This window comes from Crinia signifera, unplaced genomic scaffold, assembly GCF_055691185.1.
Source record: "Crinia signifera unplaced genomic scaffold, ASM5569118v1 HAP2_SCAFFOLD_89, whole genome shotgun sequence".
NCBI lineage: Eukaryota > Metazoa > Chordata > Amphibia > Anura > Myobatrachidae > Crinia > Crinia signifera.
The window spans coordinates 661537-670549 of record NW_028142806.1 but is presented as its reverse complement, the minus strand read 5'-3'; the positions used below and the strand labels follow the sequence as shown (position 1 = coordinate 670549).

The 9013-nt window shown below is 44.7% G+C and overlaps 1 pseudogene; it reads left to right on the top strand.

Annotated features, from left to right (window-relative positions):
- The first annotated feature begins 458 nt into the window (after positions 1–458).
- LOC146056793 (5S ribosomal RNA) lies at positions 459–577 on the top strand (annotated as a pseudogene).
- Positions 578–9013: the final 8436 nt, after the last annotated feature.

The following is a 9013-nucleotide window of genomic DNA, read 5'->3' as shown; positions in this document are numbered from 1 at the left end:
GTTGAGGAAGAGGAGCAAGACCGGTCCGAAGATGTTGAGACCCCGGTGTTCAGGCAACCCAAGGAGTGCAGAGCGGTTGTCACCTCCGATCCCGTAGTGGCCGCTATGGACGCCTCTCCTGAGTCGGACCCCAGTGACCAGTTGTGATTCGATTGGGAGCAGATACAGGAAGGGAGTTCGGTGATCAAAGGCCTGAAAGATCTTCTCCATCAACAGAAGCGACTCACCAAGGCGCAGAGGGTCAAGGCCGACCCCGAACTGGTCAAACTGCTGAGACATCGTGACCGCCTGAGCCTTCAACAAGGACTCGTTGTGCGCACCAGCCTTGACCCTGGGACCCACCAGACACTCCTGCAATGCTACATGGGTAACAGGTCTGCCTTGCTCTGAACGGTTAGGACAGCAGAAGCTTACTTTGGCTCACCCTCAAAATTGACATCGGAATTAACCAGCGAGGGCCATACAGCCATACTTCACTGGACCGCCTGTAATCCATCCGAACACAGAAGCTAAGCAGTGAGAGGCTGGATAAGTACCTATATGGGGGACCTATAGGGAATATCCAGTGCTGTATTCATCCACTGGGGCAGTACGCCTGTTAATACTGTTGAGGTGCAGCCACAACAAACTTGGACCCCCTCCTTCTCTTTTCCTCTCATGCCCCAACTGTCCATACCCATCTCTGCCGACACTGTGGTGGATATCGTAGTGGTGGTGCGCAGTGACCTATGCCCTGTCCGATTGCCGATACCGTATATTATATATAAAAATTGGTACTAGGCAACACTCTACCGAAACATTTTCGCTCTTGTTGAATTATCTTTATTCTTGATATTGTCATAATAAGTGGCGGGAGTCCATCACGTATGGTGCTCTCCGATAATCACATAAATGGTGTGTAGATATAGTTATATGAACCTATTTTATTAATTAAGCTTTCAATTAAAAGTTACGTTTTATTGTTACATCATCTGTACATCCATTTAACTGTATATTATATCAAGTGTGCCCCAAAAACCTTGTTGGTTCTTCTTTAGTCTTCTTCTATAGACTACCTCCATTCTCAGCTTCCCTACTGGTACAGGTCCATTTGCTGCCAAGTCCTTTCCCCGTGGTCCTCTCTACGCGTTTCTCCTCCCTTTCAAGATCAGCGGCTTCCTCAGGAGTATTGGATCCAATACTCCTGAGGAAGCCGCTGATCTTGAAAGGCGGAGAAACGCGTAGAGAGGACCACGGGGAAAGGACTTGGCAGTAAATGGACCTGTACCAGTAGGGAAGCCCCAGAAATACCGCAATCAAATTTGGACTGCACCAGCGGTGGGAGCTCACCTCTGTGGATCAGGAGCCTGTCCCCTCATTCCAAACAGCAAGTAAATTCTGTTTTGCAAAGCAGCATCTAACCACTATGTGCACTTAAAGTGGGGACTGTATCTATACTAACAAACGTTAATAACAACTTATCAAGCCCTAAGACTAACCATCTGGATGATTGCATGCATAAACTAACCTGCTAAATACTAGTATCCAAGGGGAATTGTTTGTCATTTATGTATGTATGTCCTGTCCATGTTGCTGGCCACAACACAATTTTTATGAAATTTTAAAATAAATATACAATTTATTCTGCACAAGCGCTGCTTGAAATCTTTGTTTTCTTTGCTTGTTGTCTTTTTAAGGGGTTGGTAATCCCCCTTATCTAAGCAGCTGCAGTGCAGAATAATCAGCAAACAGCGCTCATACCTGTGCTATATTGTTTTGAAAAGAAAACGATGAACTGACAAAAATACGCAATGACGTCCTCCTGAAGATGGAGATTTGAGCCTCCGCCTGTGCACAGCACGTTATACAGTCTTGTGTCTGTGTGTTTTTAAATGTCAATAAATAATAATTAGATCCTTTTAATTTATTGCTAATGTTGTTCCTCTCAATACCTGAGACCATAATGTAAGTATCGAAAATGACTGTAAGTTTACTGATTGGTCACAAACATGCCCATGTCACGTATAGAAGTAGCACATCATATCCCTGTAGATTGTAAGCTTGTTGTGAGCATGGCGGTGATTCTGGTTCATTCGCTATTTAGGGAGTTCGGCTCCGTCCCTCTGCTTTTGGGACGGCACCTGCGCATGGGTCTATAATGCACATGTGCAGCTCCCCTTTGCGAATGGCTTCGGAGATTTGCATAGTCACCAAGCCGTCCGCAAGCATCGGGGCCGGCAACGCCCAGCGTCCCCATTAAAACGCTGGACGTTGCCATGAGTACACGGGTGGGACGATGTCTACCGGCCCCGTCTTCGTCCCGGCGCTTGCAAATACAAGTCAGTTTCTATTGACTTTTATTTGTGACGGCAGGAGAAGTCATTCGATGGTCGGCGATACCGTTGAATGATTACTCCTGCAGCCGAGGCATGTGAGGGGATTGTGTTGTCGTTACTCATCCCCCTCATGTGTTAACGAGAATCGGCGGCGGCGGGCAGGCGTTCGGACAGTGCTTGGTAATCTGCCATCTTCGCAATTTACGGAGACAGCCTGAATCGGCCCCATGGCCCGCTTACTGTTCTGCCTGTTTAATAATAACCAGGAGCGGTGAATGTAGAGCACAGGTGTTAGAAACCAATGGGTGTCCCCAAAATGTTGAGGTCCAAAATACAACCCATACTAAGCATTTGGTTTCATGTTGTTTTTTAACCCACCCATTGGGTCCAAATCCCCCATCCCATCATAAATCTGCCGCGACCCCACCATCATAAACTATCCATGCAGGATTTTTACAAATGTAATACGCCAAAGTAATGTTCCCGTAATGTTGCACTAGCACTTCCGCCTAGGACCCAGCACATGGCTTTTCCAGCAGGATCTGGTGGCATTTATAGCATAGGGGGCATCCGGCCCTAGGATGGTCAGAAAAGAGCTGGTATCGCTAGGGCAATGGTGTCCAGCAGAAAAAGAAGCCCCCTTCCACAAACTTGACAAAAAACAAGAAGAAAAGAGGGAGCCTGAAGCAAGTGACTAGTCGCTTACAGACAATGGGGGAGATGTTTCAAGCATAGGGTCCAGATGTACTAAGTTTGAAAGTGATAAAATGGAGAGTGATAAACTACCTGCCAATCAACACCTAACTGCCGTCACAGGTTGTGTTTAGAAAATTAGTTAGGAGCTGATTGGTTGGTGGTTTATAACTCTATTATATCACTTTTCAAGGCTTAGTACATCATTGCCCTTGGAGAGAGATAAAGTGAACTGAGATAAGGTGCCATTGAGCTTCAAACTGCCATGTTACAGGCTGTTTTTTTTTAAAAACAACAGCTAGAAGCTGATTGGTTGGTATTTTGTCTCCAATTATTTGAAGTGACTGTAAGTTTTCTGATTGGTCAGAGCATGATCTCTCTTGGTGATTGACCAGATGTAGGCTACTCTGAGTATACAATGGGGGGAAACTTACTAAAGGAAATTTGTAAAAAAAATAGGTGTATTTGTATCCAGAAATACACTTATTTTTGACATTTACTATACCGAAAATACGGCAATTCGTATGTGCTATCAATACGATTAAGAATTGCCGTATTTTTGGGATAGTAAATGTCAAAAATAAGGGTATTTCTGGATACAAATACACCTATTTTTTTTACAAATTTTCTTTAGTAAATTTCCCCCAATGACTGTTGCCCAGTGGAAAATCATTGGATGGTGAGCCTGTTACGATGGGTTTTGGACATATATGCTCGCCTGTGAATGTAAGTGCAGCCATACACATCCATACACACAGCGTGCACATTAATTCTCAAGGCAGTATGAATGCTGACCATGAGAATTTGCGGCAGAGCGGTTAAGTCTGAATTACCCGCAATGAGAGTGTGTGGGTACCAGGCCTAAAGCCTAACTCTGACACCAGTGTGTGGGTACCAGGCCTAAAGCCTAACTCTGACACCAGTGTGTGGGTACCAGGCCTAAAGCCTAACTCAGCCACCAGTGTGTGGGTACCAGGCCTAAAGCCTAACTCAGACACCAGTGTGTGGATACCAGGCCTAAAGCCTAACTCAGCCACCAATGTGTGCGTACCAGGCCTAAAGCCTAACTCAGACACTAGTGTGTGGGTACCAGGCCTAAAGCCTAACTCAGCCACCAGTGTGTGGGTACCAGACCAGCCTAACTCAGCCACCAGTGTGTATGTACCAGGCCTAAAGCCTAACTCAGACACTAGTGTGTGGGTACCTGGCCTAAAGCCTAACTCAGCCACCAGTGTGTGGGTACCTGGCCTAAAGCCTAACTCAGCCACCAGTGTGTGGGTACCAGGCCTAAAGCCTAACTCAGACACCAGTGTGTGGGAACCAGGCCTAAAGCCTAACTCAGACACCAGTGTGTATGTACCAGGCCTATAGTATAACTCAAACACCAGTGTGTGGGTACCAGGCCTAAAGCCTAACTCAGCCACCAGTGTGTGGGTACCAGGCCTAAAGCCTAACTCAGCCACCAGTGTGTGGATACCAGGCCTAAAGCCTAACTCTGACACCAGTGTGTATGTACCAGGCCTATAGTATAACTCAAACACCAGTGTGTGGGTACCAGGCCTAAAGCCTAACTCAGACACCAGTGTGTGGGAACCAGACCAGCCTAACTCAGCCACCAGTGTGTGGGTACCAGGCCTAAAGCCTAACTCAGACACTAGTGTGTGGGTACCTGGCCTAAAGCCTAACTCAGCCACCAGTGTGTGGGTACCAGGCCTAAAGCCTAACTCAGCCACCAGTGTGTTAGTACCAGGCCTAAAGCCTAACTGAGACACCAGTGTGTGGGTACCTGGCCTAAAGCCTAACTCAGCCACCAGTGTGTGGGTACCAGGCCTAAAGCCTAACTCAGACACCAGTGTGTGGGAACCAGGCCTAAAGCCTAACTCAGACACCAGTGTGTATGTACCAGGCCTATAGTATAACTCAAACACCAGTGTGTGGGTACCAGGCCTAAAGCCTAACTCAGCCACCAGTGTGTGGGTACCAGGCCTAAAGCCTAACTCAGATGTTAATGTTGATTTATTATGACCAAAGGACAACAAGTGAAATGCCTAGGTTACGTATTATGTCCGTAACCAGCGTACCTTTTATACCTAGCTACGTGCGAACAAAACGTGGCGCAGCGTAGCGTACCTTTATTGTGTATTATACACCAAAGAACCAATACCTTAATAGTAGATCCCTTCGCAGTACTCTGTCTCTAGTCTGCGAATACACCTTTAAGGACAGTGTCCGTAATATACCTTATCACTATATGCGAATAACAGACGAGACCACAGTATAGAAGTAAGGAGATAGAAACTCCGTAAATGATGTATTAAAGTCCCTAATGGACAAAAGGGGGTTACAGGAATAGGAGATAACAGGTATAACAAGTAATACAATAGTCTAACAATGAGTATAATAAACAAGCTCTGCTAGGGGAAGAAAAACAGACACAGGATACAATCAGCCAACAATACAATAAAAGCAAGTATAGTGAATGCAACCGTTTACCGTCTCATCAAATATGCGCAGCGCAGTCCAGTCGGAGCTCACTATGTTCAGGTTTGAACTATAGTCCGGTCAATGGTCAGGGAAAGGAAGATGTGCCGAAGTGACCAAGGCCGCCCTGGGTCACCTATCTTATAGGGTCAGAAAGGGGAGGTCAAAGGCCATTCCTATTGGTCAGGGTTCGTATGTCAAGTCCTCTGTGATTGGGGTAAAATGATGCACCTGGTTTGGATAGGTGCAGGGGAGTGACCTTTGGAGTCCTTTGTCTGTTGGTATCGTCGTCAGGGGTTGTAAATAGCAGTAAGAACCAGTTACAACTAGATTCTTTTGTTATACACTTTTTAACAGAAACAGTCTTGGGAATATGGATTTTGTCCATAACTAATGGACCGTATGAATTGCGAAATATTCGCAATGACCGGAATACTGCGCATAAGAAACGGAACGTAACGGTACTAAACATTATACAGACGGATGTATGTAATGCTAACTAAGCTATGTGTGGTGCTCTAAACCTTTAACTATATTTTATTTAGTGTAAGTATGTTATTAGGAATTTATGTGTAATAGTATGGCTGCGCTTCTGGTCCACTTTGTCACACAGACTCGGGTATGGAAACTTTATTTGCGCAACTCTGCGAACCAAAATGGCGGCCATACTATCCTAAAATGGCGTGTGTGCAACTCGACTTTAACAGTCCACCCTTTGACAGTAAATATAAAACTGTCACAGTACAAACATTTTACATAACAATACAGAAATTCATAATCCTAACAGAGAAATTGGGATCCGTGAATTAAACATATAAGGGGAGTAAACCATCTGCTCTTTGGCCGATCCAGGATCATGGATAAACGATGGGCCGCATTTATCGAACAATCTACTCAGGGTGACGAAGGATAATGTACAATTTTTGGGATAAAAATAAAAACAAGGGAGGTTACAACATATACACTTTCACAAATATGGTTTCTTTAAAGGGGGGTGGTTTCGATTCTAGGGTCATATACCAAACCCTGGTCTTCCTCTGCATCTCTCGTTCTTACCCTCATGATTTCGGTACGTTTTGTCTTTTCCCGGGTCACCACTTTTAAACATTTGAACAATAACACAAAGACTATGATGGCACCACCGATACAGAGAAGGAGTTTTCCGATGTTAGCTATGATTCCTTGCGCCCATTCTCCTAAACCGGAGAACCAGTGCATTGGGTTCAACCAGGAGGTCCATTCACTGACCTTATCACCTATTTCTGCCAGGCTGATATTGTGTTCCCTTCTAAATTCCCATTTAAGCTGAAGAATCTCATCCATCCGATGATCGATGATTTCTTCTGGGTCTTCAGTATTGTTGGTGATGTATGTACAACATTTCACCCCAAACTGTGTGGAGAGGGTGACACAATATCCTCCTGTCATGGCTGTCAGATAGTTCAACACCATCCGATGTTGTACTAGCTCTCTTTTATATGCTTGTAACTCTCTCCCAGTGTATCTAAAGGTGTCATCATAAATCTCAGTGATGTTATCTACCAAGCTGGCTAATGCTTGGATATACTATAGACTCCTCTGGCGGTATGGGTGATATCTAATGCAATGAGGAGTTGGATACCGAATGATTTGTGTATCAATTCAGAAGCTAGGGGTTCTTTCTTGATTGTTAAATCCCTTTTATGGATTTGGTCATAATGGGTATGAGTGTAAGGAGGAGGTATACCTTTGTGTATGCTTACCATTTCATCATGTGTAAGGGTCATCACTTCAGGTAACACTCTACCTAAATAACAAATTCCCACGTAGTTCATGGAGAGCCATTTGTATGCCCTTCTACCACAAATATAATAAACATCGTCAGGGAGAAAATAAGGGACAGAATATTTCATGATCTTGTCACACACTATCCATAAGAACATTCCCGTCCCGTGCTCCCTGACCTGTTCCTCACAGATTTCTGGTTGTAAGGTCATATTACAATAACCAGCGGATACTCTGCCGGCCATCATTTTACTTTTCTTCACAGTGTAGACATATTTATAGTGTCTCCCACTGGTGCGGATCTTTAACAATAATTCCTTATCAATAGGCTCTCCATCTGGACGCTGGGAGTTATTGTCTGGTTGTGCCATGTCACTTCCCAGGTACCAATCATTCTGGAACTAGAGAAGTTCATACATACCAGGGACTTATCCACTTGGTATGGGTGTAATCTAAGACTAGGGGACCTGGTATACAGGTATCTCTTATCCAGGGGCCTCCCTTTATTTAAGACGCTTATCTCTGAGATATTTAGCGGGTATGGGACTAGGCCTACACTACTTCTTTTATGTAGTACTTGTGAACACACCCAGCATTCTGTTTGGTTTAAGACCTTACCCACTAGTGAGTGGTAATCACTCAAGGGATGTCGGCCTGTAGTTGCCTTACTCATCGACTGACATCGCTGGATGCATTCTTCTTCCATTTTCGGCTGACAATATCTACAGACACAGTACTCACCAGACAATAACTCATCGCATAGCCCTTGAACTACGTTTTCCTCATACCTTTTACCTTCTCCTGTTATGGGTAAAGTATCAAGCTGGTTTAGGGATTCTACTTCACCCATATCTGGGTCCATTATTACACTGTCAGAACTCCGCTCCGATCGCTCTAGAATGTGGCAGCCACCGAGTATCCTTGGATGAAGAAGAGGAAACAGGAAGAAAACAAAGAAATAGATATATAACTGTGAACCTGTTGCTTGGAGTCCTTCCATCATCTCTACCAGGGGACTTTTATTTGCTCTGTTCTTTGACCTTTGCTCGCTCAGGTTGCTTGACCTTGGCTGCCTTTCAGTCTTCCCGGAACAATGCTTCTAGCGATACTTCTTCTCTTTCGCTCTCTGCACACGGGAACTCTGGGTTACTGGCTTTCTTGCAGTGGGACGAATGTATCCAAGTCTCTCTCTCTGCGACTTTAATTGATGTAGTGCTGGTCAACAAAACTTGGTACGGTCCTTCCCAACGGTCTATCAAACAACCTGAGCGTAAAAAATTTCGGATCATAACAAAGTCTCCTGGTTTAAGATTATGACAGTTCTCGATAGGCATATCAGGTGTCAATAAATTCAGCTCCTTTTGTTGTTTCCTTAGCTGTTTGTTTAGCTTTAGGATATACTGTACAGTTAGCTCATTGTTACACTTGAGGTCATCCTGTGGGTCTATCATGATGTGTGGCTGCCGACCAAACAATACCTCGAAGGGGGACAAGTTGAGCGGAGCCCTGGGAGTGCTATACAGCACAATAGGCAGTGCCTCTGGCCATAACAACCCTGTTTCAGCCATAACTTTACCCAATTTGTTCTTAATAGTACCATTCATTCTCTCAACTTTGGCGCTCGACCTGGGGACGGTATGGAGTATGAAGTTTACTATTATTCCCCAGGAGTTTACACATGATTTGGAAGACCTCTCCTGTGAAATGAGTGCCTCTGTCACTCTCAATGACCTTTGGGATACCATATCTACAGACAAACT